This window comes from Anguilla anguilla, chromosome 11 (assembly GCF_013347855.1).
Source record: "Anguilla anguilla isolate fAngAng1 chromosome 11, fAngAng1.pri, whole genome shotgun sequence".
Taxonomy (NCBI): Eukaryota; Metazoa; Chordata; class Actinopteri; order Anguilliformes; family Anguillidae; genus Anguilla; species Anguilla anguilla.
The window spans coordinates 15,102,364-15,115,483 of NC_049211.1; the positions used below are offsets into that span (position 1 = coordinate 15,102,364).

General features: G+C 40.9%; 1 protein-coding gene and 1 long non-coding RNA gene across 5 annotated transcripts in view; one reads left to right on the plus strand and one right to left on the minus strand.

Annotated features, from left to right (window-relative positions):
• The window catches only part of wu:fa11c10 (protein FAM110B), a 38,366-nt gene that overhangs the window by 14,278 nt on the left and 10,968 nt on the right, over nt 1–13,120 (minus strand). The window contains exons 1-2 of one of the 3 annotated variants that reach the window (XM_035382614.1): nt 12,668–12,682; nt 12,104–12,149 (exon numbers count right to left, since the gene is read on the minus strand). The gene's annotated coding sequence lies outside the window, so the exon portion shown is untranslated. Of the gene's footprint in view, nt 1–5,950; nt 6,073–12,103; nt 12,150–12,667; nt 12,683–13,120 lie in introns of those variants that run through there. The other 2 variants (XM_035382613.1, XM_035382612.1) reach the window with 2 other exon arrangements.
• Nucleotides 1,665–7,621, plus strand: LOC118208194. Of its 2 annotated transcripts, XR_004761526.1 has the most exons (3): nt 1,665–1,800; nt 1,918–2,001; nt 6,311–7,621. It is a non-coding gene; the product is annotated as an uncharacterized LOC118208194 (long non-coding RNA). The 2 variants fall into 2 exon arrangements; XR_004761525.1 differs by having other exon boundaries at nt 1,688–2,001.

Sequence of the window (13,120 nt, forward strand, 5' to 3'; positions counted from 1 at the left end):
GTTTCTCATGGCATAAAACTGCCTGTCAGCAATGGAAGTAGGACCATAAAAGGATTTGCATGAAGGGTTGGGATTTGCTTACCGATAGACAGTAAAATCAAACGGTTGAGGGGGACAAGAGTGCTGGTGGTGGTGGTAAAGCACTTGGTCCATATTACTCACCGGATAGCAAAGTGACTCTACAGCACATTTGGTTAGAGAACTTACATTCAAATGTGTCAACAACATATAAACGAACAGGTATGCACCTGCAGAGCTAGACTGTAACCTGCCCATTGTTCACGGCTGCAAACTCTGCAAAACAGCCAAAGTGCAAAACAGAAGCAGAACACTAAAGGCCAACATTCTCACATTAAACACAAAATTATCCTGCCTGTTTGGTGCAATAAAGCGCTACCAAATCTGTCGAATCCTAGCCGTTCTAGTCCAGCAAAGTGACGCACAGCTGTCCAGTGTCACCCATCAGGAGGGCATCTGCAGTCTGCCAGTTAGGCTACATATGAAGCTTAGTCCTTGACAGCCCAACAGTCCCAATGACAGCAAAGGACAGTTGCAGGACTGCAGTCAAAAGACCCTTTGAACAGCACCAAGTGCTTCGCAAGACATGCACAAGTCAGCTGGGACAGACCACAAACATGATAAGGAATTCCAATGGGGGACATGTTTCAGTAGGATTTCATGTAGGATTAACACTGATTTAGAAAGAAACACATCCTGTTCACAAGGGACAGAAAGTAGAGCGTGCGCAGAAAAAAGGTGAAATGTTGTCTGATGAGTTTACATAAAACCATTAGATTTTTTTCTGAAACCAGTTCCCTGTATCATAATTTTCTGTCCCTTATAGTCAAATAAGACACTTCAGATCAGTATAAATGAGAGGCCCAACTTGCTACACTTAACACTGAAAATCCTACACCCAGAATCGTTCAATTTGTAGGGTACTGGTGAAAGCAGGTGCTCCTGCATATTCATTACAGACACAAGTCATGCTTGTTTGCTTCCGAGTTTAATCACTACGGTTTCGCACAGTATCATTTTAAGGGCTAATTATTCAGAAGCACAATACAACCCGGACTGCTCTGCTCATGAATATTCATAACTAGTCATCCCCGGAACAGTTTGGCAACAAGAGGGTGGTACACCGTGCGAAGAGACATACTACTGACTCAATGTCAGACTGTGGTTTACGGGTAGAGTTCACCACCACAGGGGTAAACGTGTAACAGCGATTGGTCGCTGCTGCAGTGAACGTGTGAAAACGTGCCAGTCAGTAGATTGGGATCCCTTTCTGCAGTCTGAGACCACACATGTTCCTACGAGTGTGAAAACGTACCTAATTTCCTGCATGTTTCCATGTGTTCCTTTATGTGTGTATGTGGTCAACACAACTTACTCAGGACAAGTGCATACATCAGCATTCTTCATGTGCCAAGTCCACCTTTGCCAACATCCCACAGGCCCTTCATTGACCTCACCCTCAACCACAACATTTGAACTGCACAGCCATCCCACAACTACAGGGGGAAAAGGAAGGTTAACAAGTCCAAATAAACCTATGCTACTTGCCCCACAAAGTACATAAACAGAAAAGAGATCAATGACATGCACAAGGCCAAAGAATGTTTGCATAGCAATAGCAGCCTGGACGCTCTTCACATGAGCAGGGAAAAGTGTGCTGTGAGGGAGAGCCAGCTTTTCACCCAACCACTGCCACCATTTTAAATCCACAACATTGAGAGACATGAGAAATCATGCTCACATTCCACCAGACCTGAAAAGCTTCATAACTACTGTGCGTGCGTACGTGTAAAAACCATGATGCCCGTTTCACTTTCAGGAGGTTTTTGGAACCATTTCAGTTTAATGCATGTTTTGAATCGGCCCATCTGCAGTGAAGGTCATTTTATATTTTTACAGATGTGTCGGAGGACCGGATGGTTCGACAACAGTGGTTACTGGGGTATTTGGGGACTTGATGTCTTAAGCAAGAAAACCTGTCAGGTAATTACAAAATCAGTTTGCACAGCGATGTTTGTTCCAGAGGTTGCAAAATTTACAGATAAATTTCTTCGTACTTGATATAAATATCAGTTTTTATACTGTGCGGGTAGTCCACATCCATCTCAGATGGCACATAAAAACTGTCTGCTATCCCATAAAAGTATGATGGCCAAACAACATTTTATTTTTTTAAACTTGAATGTGCAAATGCTCATGATTCTGACATTAATCATGCATGTTTTCTGGCCACTTTTTCCTGTGAAGGTAGCTGAGAAAAACCATGCCCAGTGAACAACACTGCTAAATTATTTTCTAATGCTGGATGCTTCTCATGTCACATGAATGACATCAGGAGCATTACTTGTAATTGCATTACTTGGCTAGCATTAAAAATTCACTACCGTGGGTGAGTAATGACAACGTTAAATGATTCTTTAATGCGAGCCAAGATTCAGCAAAGTACACTCCGGGTGACTTCTGTATGAACTTATACCAACAAACAGACACATCCACTTTACAAATGTTGTCTCAATATAGGCTATATTATCGTTTACCATCAGTCTTATTCGAAAATAAATTTACTTTTAACAATATTAGTAGTCACAACAATTCATGTATTGCATCAGTAACTGACTGCAAAGCATCTTTGAACGTTTAACTCGAGTGTTCTGACATTTGCTTCTATGGGCTGTGGAGTGGATTACTTCACATGCCAATGCAGCAGAAGAGCTGTGTCCTGCTGAATTTAAAATGAGCATGCAAACACCGTCTGCCAGGCAACGACAACCCTCTCTGCCCCTCTGCAGAACCGCTGGAGTGGCAGCTTTGCTGGTTAAGCTTACCTTACTTGACGTGTGCAAAGGGGCTTGCGAAGCTGCACAGGGAGCACGCTGGCTAACGTGCTGGCTAACGTGCTTCAGTCCCCGGCACTGGGACACTGTACACCCACCGTGCTGCTAGCGGGTCAAACCTGAGAGGGCTGGCATGCAGGTCTACAGGGTTGCAGTAACCTGACACCTGCCGATCTGGCCCTTTGCCGGCAAAATGCAGGGAGAAGGTGCGAGGGGGATGGAGATCACGGGTGCACGTTACCCTGCTGACACGAGGGGAAGTGGGGCCACCTAAAAAAACCACACAGTAAACCGGAGCACACAAGAGCAAGGTCACCCACGACCCCAGTAATATTAACACAAGGGGTGGGGGAGGGGAAGCCAGGGGCCCTTAAGGCTTTTCCCTGGCCTTTTCATTTTTCAAATGTATGAAACCTCAATGGTCCTACAAAACGCATAATCCTAAAAATGATAACCATTAATACAACAACCCTAACCCTAATGTAAGGTGATGCTTCCCGTAGTGATAAAACACAGGCAAAATCAGTACTTGTGTCAGAGCAGTAATGAGTCTGTGTACGAGTAAATGACACACTTCCCATCCCACTCTCTCATATGTAGCCTATACAACCTTTTTTTTTCCTGAACAAATTCCACTTTTACACAGGAGCTACAGTACATGTGCTTATTGAATGGGGTGCGGGACAGAGAGAAAGAGAAAAGGAGAACAGTACCGTACAGTTTACATGCTGAAAAGTTGAATCAGAGTTCATACAACTTAAGGTTGATAAAGTTCCTTTCCAAGGCATTAACCTGTCCTTTCTGTGGAACTGAACTAGGCTACATTCTCCTGAAAGAGTTTGGAAAATGAGCAGGGAGTGGCATGATAAGTTTCCTGCTTATTGCAGCACATGACAAAACTGAAAAAACAGACCATTGACAGGATTCCAAAAACCTGACAGCTTGTACTCTGAGGTCAGCACGGTTTCAAATCCATGCTTTGAAATTTTTAGATTCTTTTATTTAGATCTCCTTATCAATTGTAAGCTAATGCATGCACCACACTGTTGCATAGGTTTTTCAAAAAGGCCTGTTAAACTGGTTTTAAACTGAGCAAGCCTTTCAGGATTTCCTAAAGCAGAGAAGAGTGCCATAGCCTCTGCTTTACACTTTATTCAGAACTGTTCCGTGGGCAAAGATGTGTACCATCTCAGAGAGACACCACACATTGCATCCAATTAGAGGAACACAAAATCACAGAGGACATCCAATACGGGCTAGGCGTCACAAAGCAAGCCAGCTCATTTCAGATGTGTCTGCACATGCGTCAGCCACAACCAATACTAATGAGTGCAACTGCACAACCAGCAATGTCCTTGCCAAGTGACCTAGACATTACTGGTTGACAGAAAAATAAAGGGAATCATGCTGAAATCCAAATCACTTGTTGAGCAGGAGGACAGGCGACTTGAAGACAAAAAAATGTTGTTTCAGATTTTTCTAAATAAAGTAAAAGGGTCTGGTTAGAGTATTTTCACACATACACAAAAAAGTAAAGATTTTTCATCTAAAAGTTCCATGGAAAGCTTTTCAAAGGAGGGGAAGGTACCAAACATGGCAATTCAGGAAAGCCATGCAGCTTCCCTGCCAATATTTCCCAGTTCAGCACTTCCTTCTTTATGGGAAAGATCTGAATGGTAATAGCCTCACAGAGGAGCTTGTGTAAATAAACGAAAAGACAATGAGTAATTGCCCTTGCCCTTACTGAAACAACACTATTTCCCCATTTTATTTTCAGCTGTTGTGGGAAAACTTTCACACCTCTGAGAGGAAACTGGATCTTGACCAGATCAATTGCTTTGGTTGGTGGCTATCCGCCAAAGACTATTTTAGTTTGTGGTTTTAATAACTTACAGTAATGTTTCTGGTCTACCAAAAGGTTTTTGGTTGCCCACTAGGGGAGGAAGGCCAGCGATTTCTTGGCTTTCCATTTACAAACCCCTTGTTTTCTTCAACCACAAGAGCAAATGTAATAAGCTGTGTTCAACCCCCATTCCATTGTCCACTTAGCTTAATTTTAATATCCACACAATTCTCAATAAAATATGGAAGTCTTCAACATAAATTAAACTTTTGAAGTTTTTGATGACAACTACATAATTTGGTTAAATTACTTGTTATAGCCATTACATTAAATCATTTAATGTGACTAACTGTCCTGTACTTTTGCAGTCACTAGTACATAGGCTACAACCTACTAAAATGAAATTTCATTTAAATTCAGGCTTGGCTATCATTTTTGAGTAAACCAACTATATCACTATAGAACTAGGCTATATCGCGCAGTTTGTTATGGCTAAGATTACTGTGCAGCCACCAAATAATTTAACCCTTTAATTTGAAATATCACAAATATAAAATATAAGACCTAATCACAAATATGTGATTAGAATGTTCTTAAGTGAAATCTCTAATGCTGATGTAACAATCACTGCTGGTAACTGAAATAATTAGAGTTCTAGAATACTCACTTAGAATTAAGAAGAAACATACCTTAAAAAAAACTACTCTTCAAAGGGGTTTAATTGAATAGCTTAATGTTAGCTAGCTATGTAACTGACTAACGTTGGCTAGCTAAATGGTCGCCAGAAATCACATTTCGTTGGCCAACATAGCTGGGTATCCACACTCTATTAAAGGTACATAACTACAAATCCTAACTCGTTACTGCAGTTCAGACAGCCCGGCTGGTTTTCTTTCAAAAACATAACTGAAATATTGATCAGGAGGACACATGCTACAAAGTTATCGCTGCCTACCTAGAAGGCTCGCAAGCTAGCTAACAAGAAACTTAGCTAGGTAACTAGTGTTACTTAGATTTTTAGTAATAACTAGCAAGTAACGATGGTGTTTATTACGTTCGTTCAAGTGTATATGGTAGTTGACATTATTAATTTATGATCATTTTTTATGCATCTAAATGAGCTGTTGTGGTTGTAGTTAGCACGCTAATCTATAAAATCCACTGTGGTTAGCTGATAACTTTAGCTGTACAATTAAAGTTACAACAATATTAAATGATTGCTTAATAGCACATTAATCATTACAACTGTACTCACCTACAGGCAGAGAGAGATGCTTTATCTAACCGGCTATAATTTAATTTCTATTTTAATTTCACTGACGCACAGATAAAGTTATTGCATACGCACATTTCAAACATCCACCTGCATGCATCATGACTCGAGGAGATTCAATTTCTGCGCGGGTAATACCAAGATGTGGTAAGCGCACATTAGCTTTTTTGAAAGCGTAAATGGTCACACATATAGCCACAGGTTTATCGCACTCATAAACGCATAAAATTGTATGTGTTCAACTTGAATTGTACACACACATGAACAGTATTTTTATGTATATTAACCAATGTGTTCATATTGGTAGCTTGCTTCAACCCTTATTATGTCTGTGTTTGGTAGGTGCCACATCCCGCCATTGGTCCTTTACAAATTTGGAAAACGCAAGAGACCGGGGTACCTAGGAAACGAAACGCTCAAAGAACATCTTTGTTAAAGGATTTTGCACAGAAGTGGAACATTTTTACAAAGGACTTTTGCAAGCGACACTAACGGTCGATGTGGTATTGAATTACACGACAGTTTGCATATGATTTAGCCTCAAGCTTAGTCATATCTGTGAATCCACATACTAGAGTTGGTTACACAATGATGTATTCTGCCCTTAGTACCTCAGCTGGTTTTGAAATGTGCTACGTTTGGCGCAGCCTGAAAGGCGGCTTCTTTCAAAGTTTATATAAGGAGGGTGGAATAAGAATGTGCGTTCAACTACATATTTCGTGGAACAAATTTTGACTGCTGACATTTATACATTTTTAGTAATGTTTGAGAGAAACATTATTCTATTTATGGACGTATTTCTCTTGAGCTGGATCCTAATGGTCCCTTCTTTGATACTGGTACTGAAAACCTATGGTTATATTCTTATGTTTATGTTAGCCTAATTCCTTCTGAATTAGATAGTTGTTGACACACTGAAGGTGGATCCACAGATCAAATTTAAGTCTGTTATATTTGGTGCCCTCTTTATTTCTAGTTCCAGTTCAGGACTATCGTGTCATCAATCTATTCATATCGTTGGGTAAATCCAATACTTTTTCCAGGTCTCTTTAAATTAGGCCTACCGTATTTTTTTATGAATTACTGAAATTCAATTCAATTTATATTGACACTAGATTTTTTCCAACCAGAGGAAAGGTATAAAATCCAAAGGAATACATTCAAGCTGAATTATTTATTCCTTGGCCCCATCTCTCTTAGCCTTATTTCTTACCTATAGTTTCTAGTTTTTTTTATGATGGGTTGGTGACAGACAAGCCGTTGATGCACACTGCCCCATAAAAAAATGTCAAATGTACTGTAAGCCAAAATGTTTGGATTCTGAGCATGTGGTATTTTATGTATTATGAGGGAAAACTTGAGAAAACAGCTTCCACGGTAGCTTCAGAATTGTTTTGATCTAGTGCTGTAACTGTTAATGAAGTACAATTTCTTTTTTCAATGATTTAGAGATTGCAGAATTAACTATCCCCACAACCGTCATGGAATTACTTAAAAGTTACACCTAGAGTCACTTATAGTCAAACTGTATTCAAATGATGTTCTTTTCTAAATCTTATTTATCCCCTGCAATTGATAGTTTATTTTAATCATTTTTGTTTTTGATCCCCCCCTCTGTTTCCATAAGTGGAAATAAATAAAGTAAATAATGCATTGCTGTGAAATCTTGTGTTTATTTAAAAAGTTAATAACTGAAAATACATTTGGATGAAGCAGAATGTGAGCAGGCTGCATTCTCTGTGTACAAGAAGCAAAGGTGTGACTGGGAGCTCATAGTTCATCCAGGCACACCTGCCACTGAACAGCATTTCCCTTTTGTGCATAAGCCAGGAGGAAATAGGCTCACTGCCATGACCTTATTGCATGCTTCCCTTAATTAGCAGAGTGAGTTCTGTTTGTAAGTAAACTGTATAGCTCTGGGTCTTCATTCCATTATCTGCTGGATGAAAGCCTGGAGAACAGGAAGGATTGGCTGATGCTGACATAGTTTTACTAAAACTGACTTGTCACACTGTGAGCTGTTTAAATTTGTACTCCATGAATCAATCAATTATATCATTTCTGACTACAAATATAGTCCTATAATACAAAGCACTAGAGTCTAAATTCCAAAATACATGAATATATCTTTGAGATGTGTGGATATCTGTCTTGATTCTCCATCTCTGGGAAGAGTAATTTGATTTATTTTTGAAAAAGCTGTGGATTATTTTTATTGGCCTTATAAAAGGGGACAAAAAGAGTGCAACATACAGTTTGAGATAGTGTGTGTGGTCATGCATCCATTGTGTGTGTGTGCGAGGGAGAAACTCATGGTCTGGGACTTGTATCTTAGTTTTTTTCCCTTGCAAATCAGAATCATTTCTAAAAGCAGCTATGAAGAGTGCAACCAAAATGAGAGTACGCTAGTCTGTCTCACAGTTGGTGCATCCTAATAAGACACTAACCCACAGTGCAGTGATGTGCCCAGCAGTGAATCCATACTGTGCATTTGGATTAGCTGATAGCCTGAATGAAGCTTTCATCCAGAAGGGTATCTTCCACCTCATTTTTCAACATTGATTCCTTTGGTTGAACACATACCGCAAAGTGCCAATTCCTTCTTTTTCAATCATATAAAGTCACTGCTAGGGAGAGGATAACAAGACCAGGTTAAAACCTAGTATATGGCTGGACCTAACATCCGGCTGACCAATGGTGTAACTTCATCACTCACTCAGTCACAGACATTCGCGTTTGTAGGGATGGCCCCGCTGTTGTGGTCCAGCCAAAAACAGAAGAGACGGACATCAAGAAACCTCCACCCAAGCAGCAAGCTCTTTAACCTCTCATTAGTGGCACACAGCACAGGAGGAGGGACTGCTGCATCCCCTTTGTCAGACCACAGTTTAAACTGCCAGAGTGAGCTGCCACGCGGTAGTCTGAGCTCTTCTGAAGATAATACACTCCCAGGGGCTTCCAAATCCCGATTGACAATCCCTTTTCATCCCTCCATCCCCCACTCAGGCCTAAGCCTGCTCCTTCTGTCTAGGGAGTTTGTGTGGACCTTTGTGGCAAATCTGAACAAAACACTATGGTCTGGCTTCTTGAATTTTACCAAAGAATGAAATATAGAAGGTAGTACACCTTTTAAACTTGAATGTGAACTTCACTCACAGAGTTACATAATTGTCCATTCATAAATCTTTGTGATTTATGAACGAGCTAGCTGTACTCTACTGCCTTTTCAGACAGCCAGAAGAAATGTCTCAGGGATACACAAACTATTTGCCAATATATAGGCGAATAGGGATAGAAAAAATGTTATATATAAATGCATATAACTACCTTTCACTCATATACAGGTGTTATTTCCAAACTGGCAAACAATCAAACTGAATTTAGGATATCTGATTTCTGAGCCATATTATTGTGTGATTTAATGACTTCCAGTTAACTAGAGAAGACCTTATCTCTCACACCATTGCTGGGCTAGGCAGGGCAGGACCAGACAGGAAGAAATTTTGGCAAAGTCATGGACACAGTGACAAAGCTTCCCCCTGTTTCCTCCATCAGGCATGGCTATGTGATTAGGTTTTCACAGACAATGTTTTCTGCTTTTCTGTGCTCTATAATAGTGAAAATATTTATACCCCTCAACCCCTATGATGACTGATTGGCCAAATAGTTCATTAAAAAAAGAAATCCTGTTTACATCTCTTAATGTTATCTGTAGGTAGCTATTCATTTTCATACCTCTGGTATATTTGTACAACACTTTACCTGTTGTGAAAGCTCAGGCTCTAGACAAGGGCAGGCATGCGCTACCATGTTCATGGTTCTTCATTTAGAAGTCAATAAACAATTGGAGGCTCCTACAGTATGCTGCTGACTGCAGGTGACACTGAGAATGCCTACCCTTTCCAGGAGAAAGCTTTCATTGTTCTGAAATTTGCTTTGTTCCGTCACAGCACCTTCTCAGACCCACTTCTTTTGTTTTATTTTTCTGAAGCAAGGCAGATTACTCTTGGAAAATTATGCAATCAGTGATCCACATCCTCATGTAGGGGTGCCACCAGGAATTTTGGTCCCTGTGAAAGGATCACATATTGGGCCCCACCACCCCAGAAAATCCTATGTTATAATATACTTTGAGGGCCACTGTCAGTCAGCACCCCTTTACAGTGCCCTGTCCTCATGTGACCACATTTTAGTTTAATTTATAAATGTAATTCATGTTTTTAATTCATGTTTTTCTTGGTAGTCACTAAACTGCACATGGATAAAACATGAACAATAGCTTTTCAAATATAAAAAATGAACAGTAAAAAAATATACGATTTAGTCACATGACTTTGTGCAGACATATTGAAAGGATGTTGATTTCAGGTCTTAAAATCATCACGAGGATTTAAGGGCAGAGATACCACTAGTAGTGTACTGTTATTAAAGATTTCTGCCTACAGAAGTGTTCAGACCAAAGGAATAGCTCAGTGTTGCCAATTCACACAGGCAACATGGTAAAAGGGTTATGTACTTGATACTCTATCAATTTAGAGAGGCAACAACAAAAACACAGTTCCCCCCTTCTCAATCATCATTCCCAAACACACTAGATCAGTGCTCCTCTGCACTGCAGTGGTTTTCCTGAAATATCATTTAAAGGGTAGATTTTAGGAAACATCAAATCAATGTGTTTTCACTAGAGCTTCTTTTCCTCTTTGTCTGTTTGCAGGACATGATTTTATCTGCCCTCCATCTCACACTACTTCATCTATTTATAAGTCTAGCTTCCTTGTATTCACTGTGCATTCTGCTTATATCTTGAAGGCCAGTCCAGGACATTGGTCTTCAGTCATCGCTGTCAAGCCTCTCTTTAGACTTCCGTTTCATACATAGTGTTGTTTTTTAGAACCCGATCTCCCTACTATACAGATATTTATAGCACTTATCTTAGGCATGTGTCTATTAAAATCTTTTCTATTTTTTATAGGCAGTTTCATCCTTGCAGAGTAATTTTGTTCAGACAATCAGGACAAGACTCACCGTATCCTTTTTGAAACCTTTTTAAAAGACAACTAAATGGAGAAGCAGTTATGGTGGTTTTTTGGTTCAGCAGAACAGGATCAGCAGATGTTGGGTTGCAGAGATGCGTGTTGAATTAAGCAGGGTGATTATTTCCAATCTGCAGCAACCAGGGGGAACGAGGAGAAGGAGATGGGGGAATAGAAATAGGAAGAGGCAGCCAGAGGGGCTGCAGTGGCAGTGTGTGTCCGGGGAGTTAGGAGGGGGCGGTGATAGACCAGCAGGCACGCTCATCAGGGTCATGGGGTCAAGGTCTTGGCAGCAGAAGGTCAGGTGACTGCTGAGCTGCGACAGATGGAGATTTACAGCCTGGCTACAACAGCTCTCGGGCAGGTTTAGGTGGGATGGGGTGGACTGGGGTGAATTTTGTCTGCTGGTTCTGACAGGGATGGATGACAATGACAATGGGCCTTCAACACTACAATACCATCGTTTATAGATTTAAATAGCAAACCTAAGCTTGAATCAAAGTGTCGAATAGGAGCCTTTGCAATGAAACATTCCTATTGAAAGCATCACAGAAAAAAGCAATAAAAAAGGAGGCAAATCATAAGAAAATGAAAAATAATCATAAAGCTAAATTTTATTCCTCGTCTTTATTTTTCCTCTTGCCTGGATTCTCTCTCTTAATCTCCCTCTCTGATCCTTCTATACATCTTTCCTTCCTGTTTCCTCCAGACAGCCAGCTGCTGTGGCTATTCCTCCATCTGAAACGGAGCCCCAGGAGGAGCAGGGCTGGAAAAGGCAGGAGAGAGGGAGGGATGTGGGCGCGACTAGACGCCAGGGGTCAGAGGTCAGGCCTGCATGCGCCAGGCTCATTGTGCCATTCCCCAGTGATGTCACGCCCCTCCACGCTCAAACTGTCTCTGCTCCCTGCGCTCATTACCGGGTCGATCATCAGCGAGAGAGATCAGAGCCCAGGGGAGCGGGCCCAGGGCACAATGGGGGCCCGAGGAGCCGGGGGTGGGGTTGGGGGGTGGGCGGTGGGGGTTGTAGTAATCATTGCAGATTCCCTACTTAATTCACTAGTCTGAACGGTTTTCCATGCAACACAAAGGTGCCAAAGCTCACCTCGGTCTCTCCAGCTTTGTCTTCTGGAGAATGAGGATGATCAAACCTGAAGATGCAAGTAAAATTGGGGGAGAGATGTAGATCAGTACATGGGCACTTTTCTGAGCGGTGACTGGGCTGATTTCTGCATGGTATGAGAGGAATTGCTTTTAATTGTTTAATTGTGCCATATGATTGTCATGATCATCATCATTATTGTATATGACATTCTTATCCAGAGCCTCTTAGACCTATCATTTATGTTTAGGATATGTACCCAATTCAATGTGAGTACCTAATGACACCGAGATGAGTTTTACAGCTGATATCTTTACATTACCTGCCCGTTTCCCTTAACCAATGCAGCACACTGCTGCCCATGTATTGCACAGGTACTTCATATTGTATACATTATGTAGATCAACCCATATAAGACAATCTATATAAAATATATGACTAATAGCAACAAATAATAAGAGCAATTACAAAGATAATGCTGATTTCAAAATGCAGTCATTGTTATTAATTGCCAACTTGCTTCATTTTGCACAGTAGGATGTATTACAGAGGATCGACCTCACACACCTCATAGACCAATGAGCTGTAGTAAGTGTACTGTCCTGTTCTTCCATGAGAAGGAAAAGTCTGAGGAAGAGAGGGGTTTGAGGGCTTTGTGTCTGCTACATGAATGCTATGATGATAAGGCACATAGCAGCCATGCCAAAATTGCGTAATATGTAGGCAAAGACAACAGAAACAGTCCTGAATAGTAAACAGAGGAGAATGTCAAAAATGTGGCTAGGATACATGTAGCATAACTGTGTATGGCTTAAGCAAGAGTGTTATTAAGGCCTAAGCCCTACTCAACTGGTCCAGCAGTGACACAGCAGTTGAAAGAGTGAAAGCAGAATGGATAAAATGAAAGGAAGTAGGAAGGCTCAATGGTGACACAGGGATGCAAAGAGAACTGGGGCCAATGTTCATTGTCTGTGATAATTCTTATAGCTGGATAACTATATGGCAAACAGTAAAACAGAG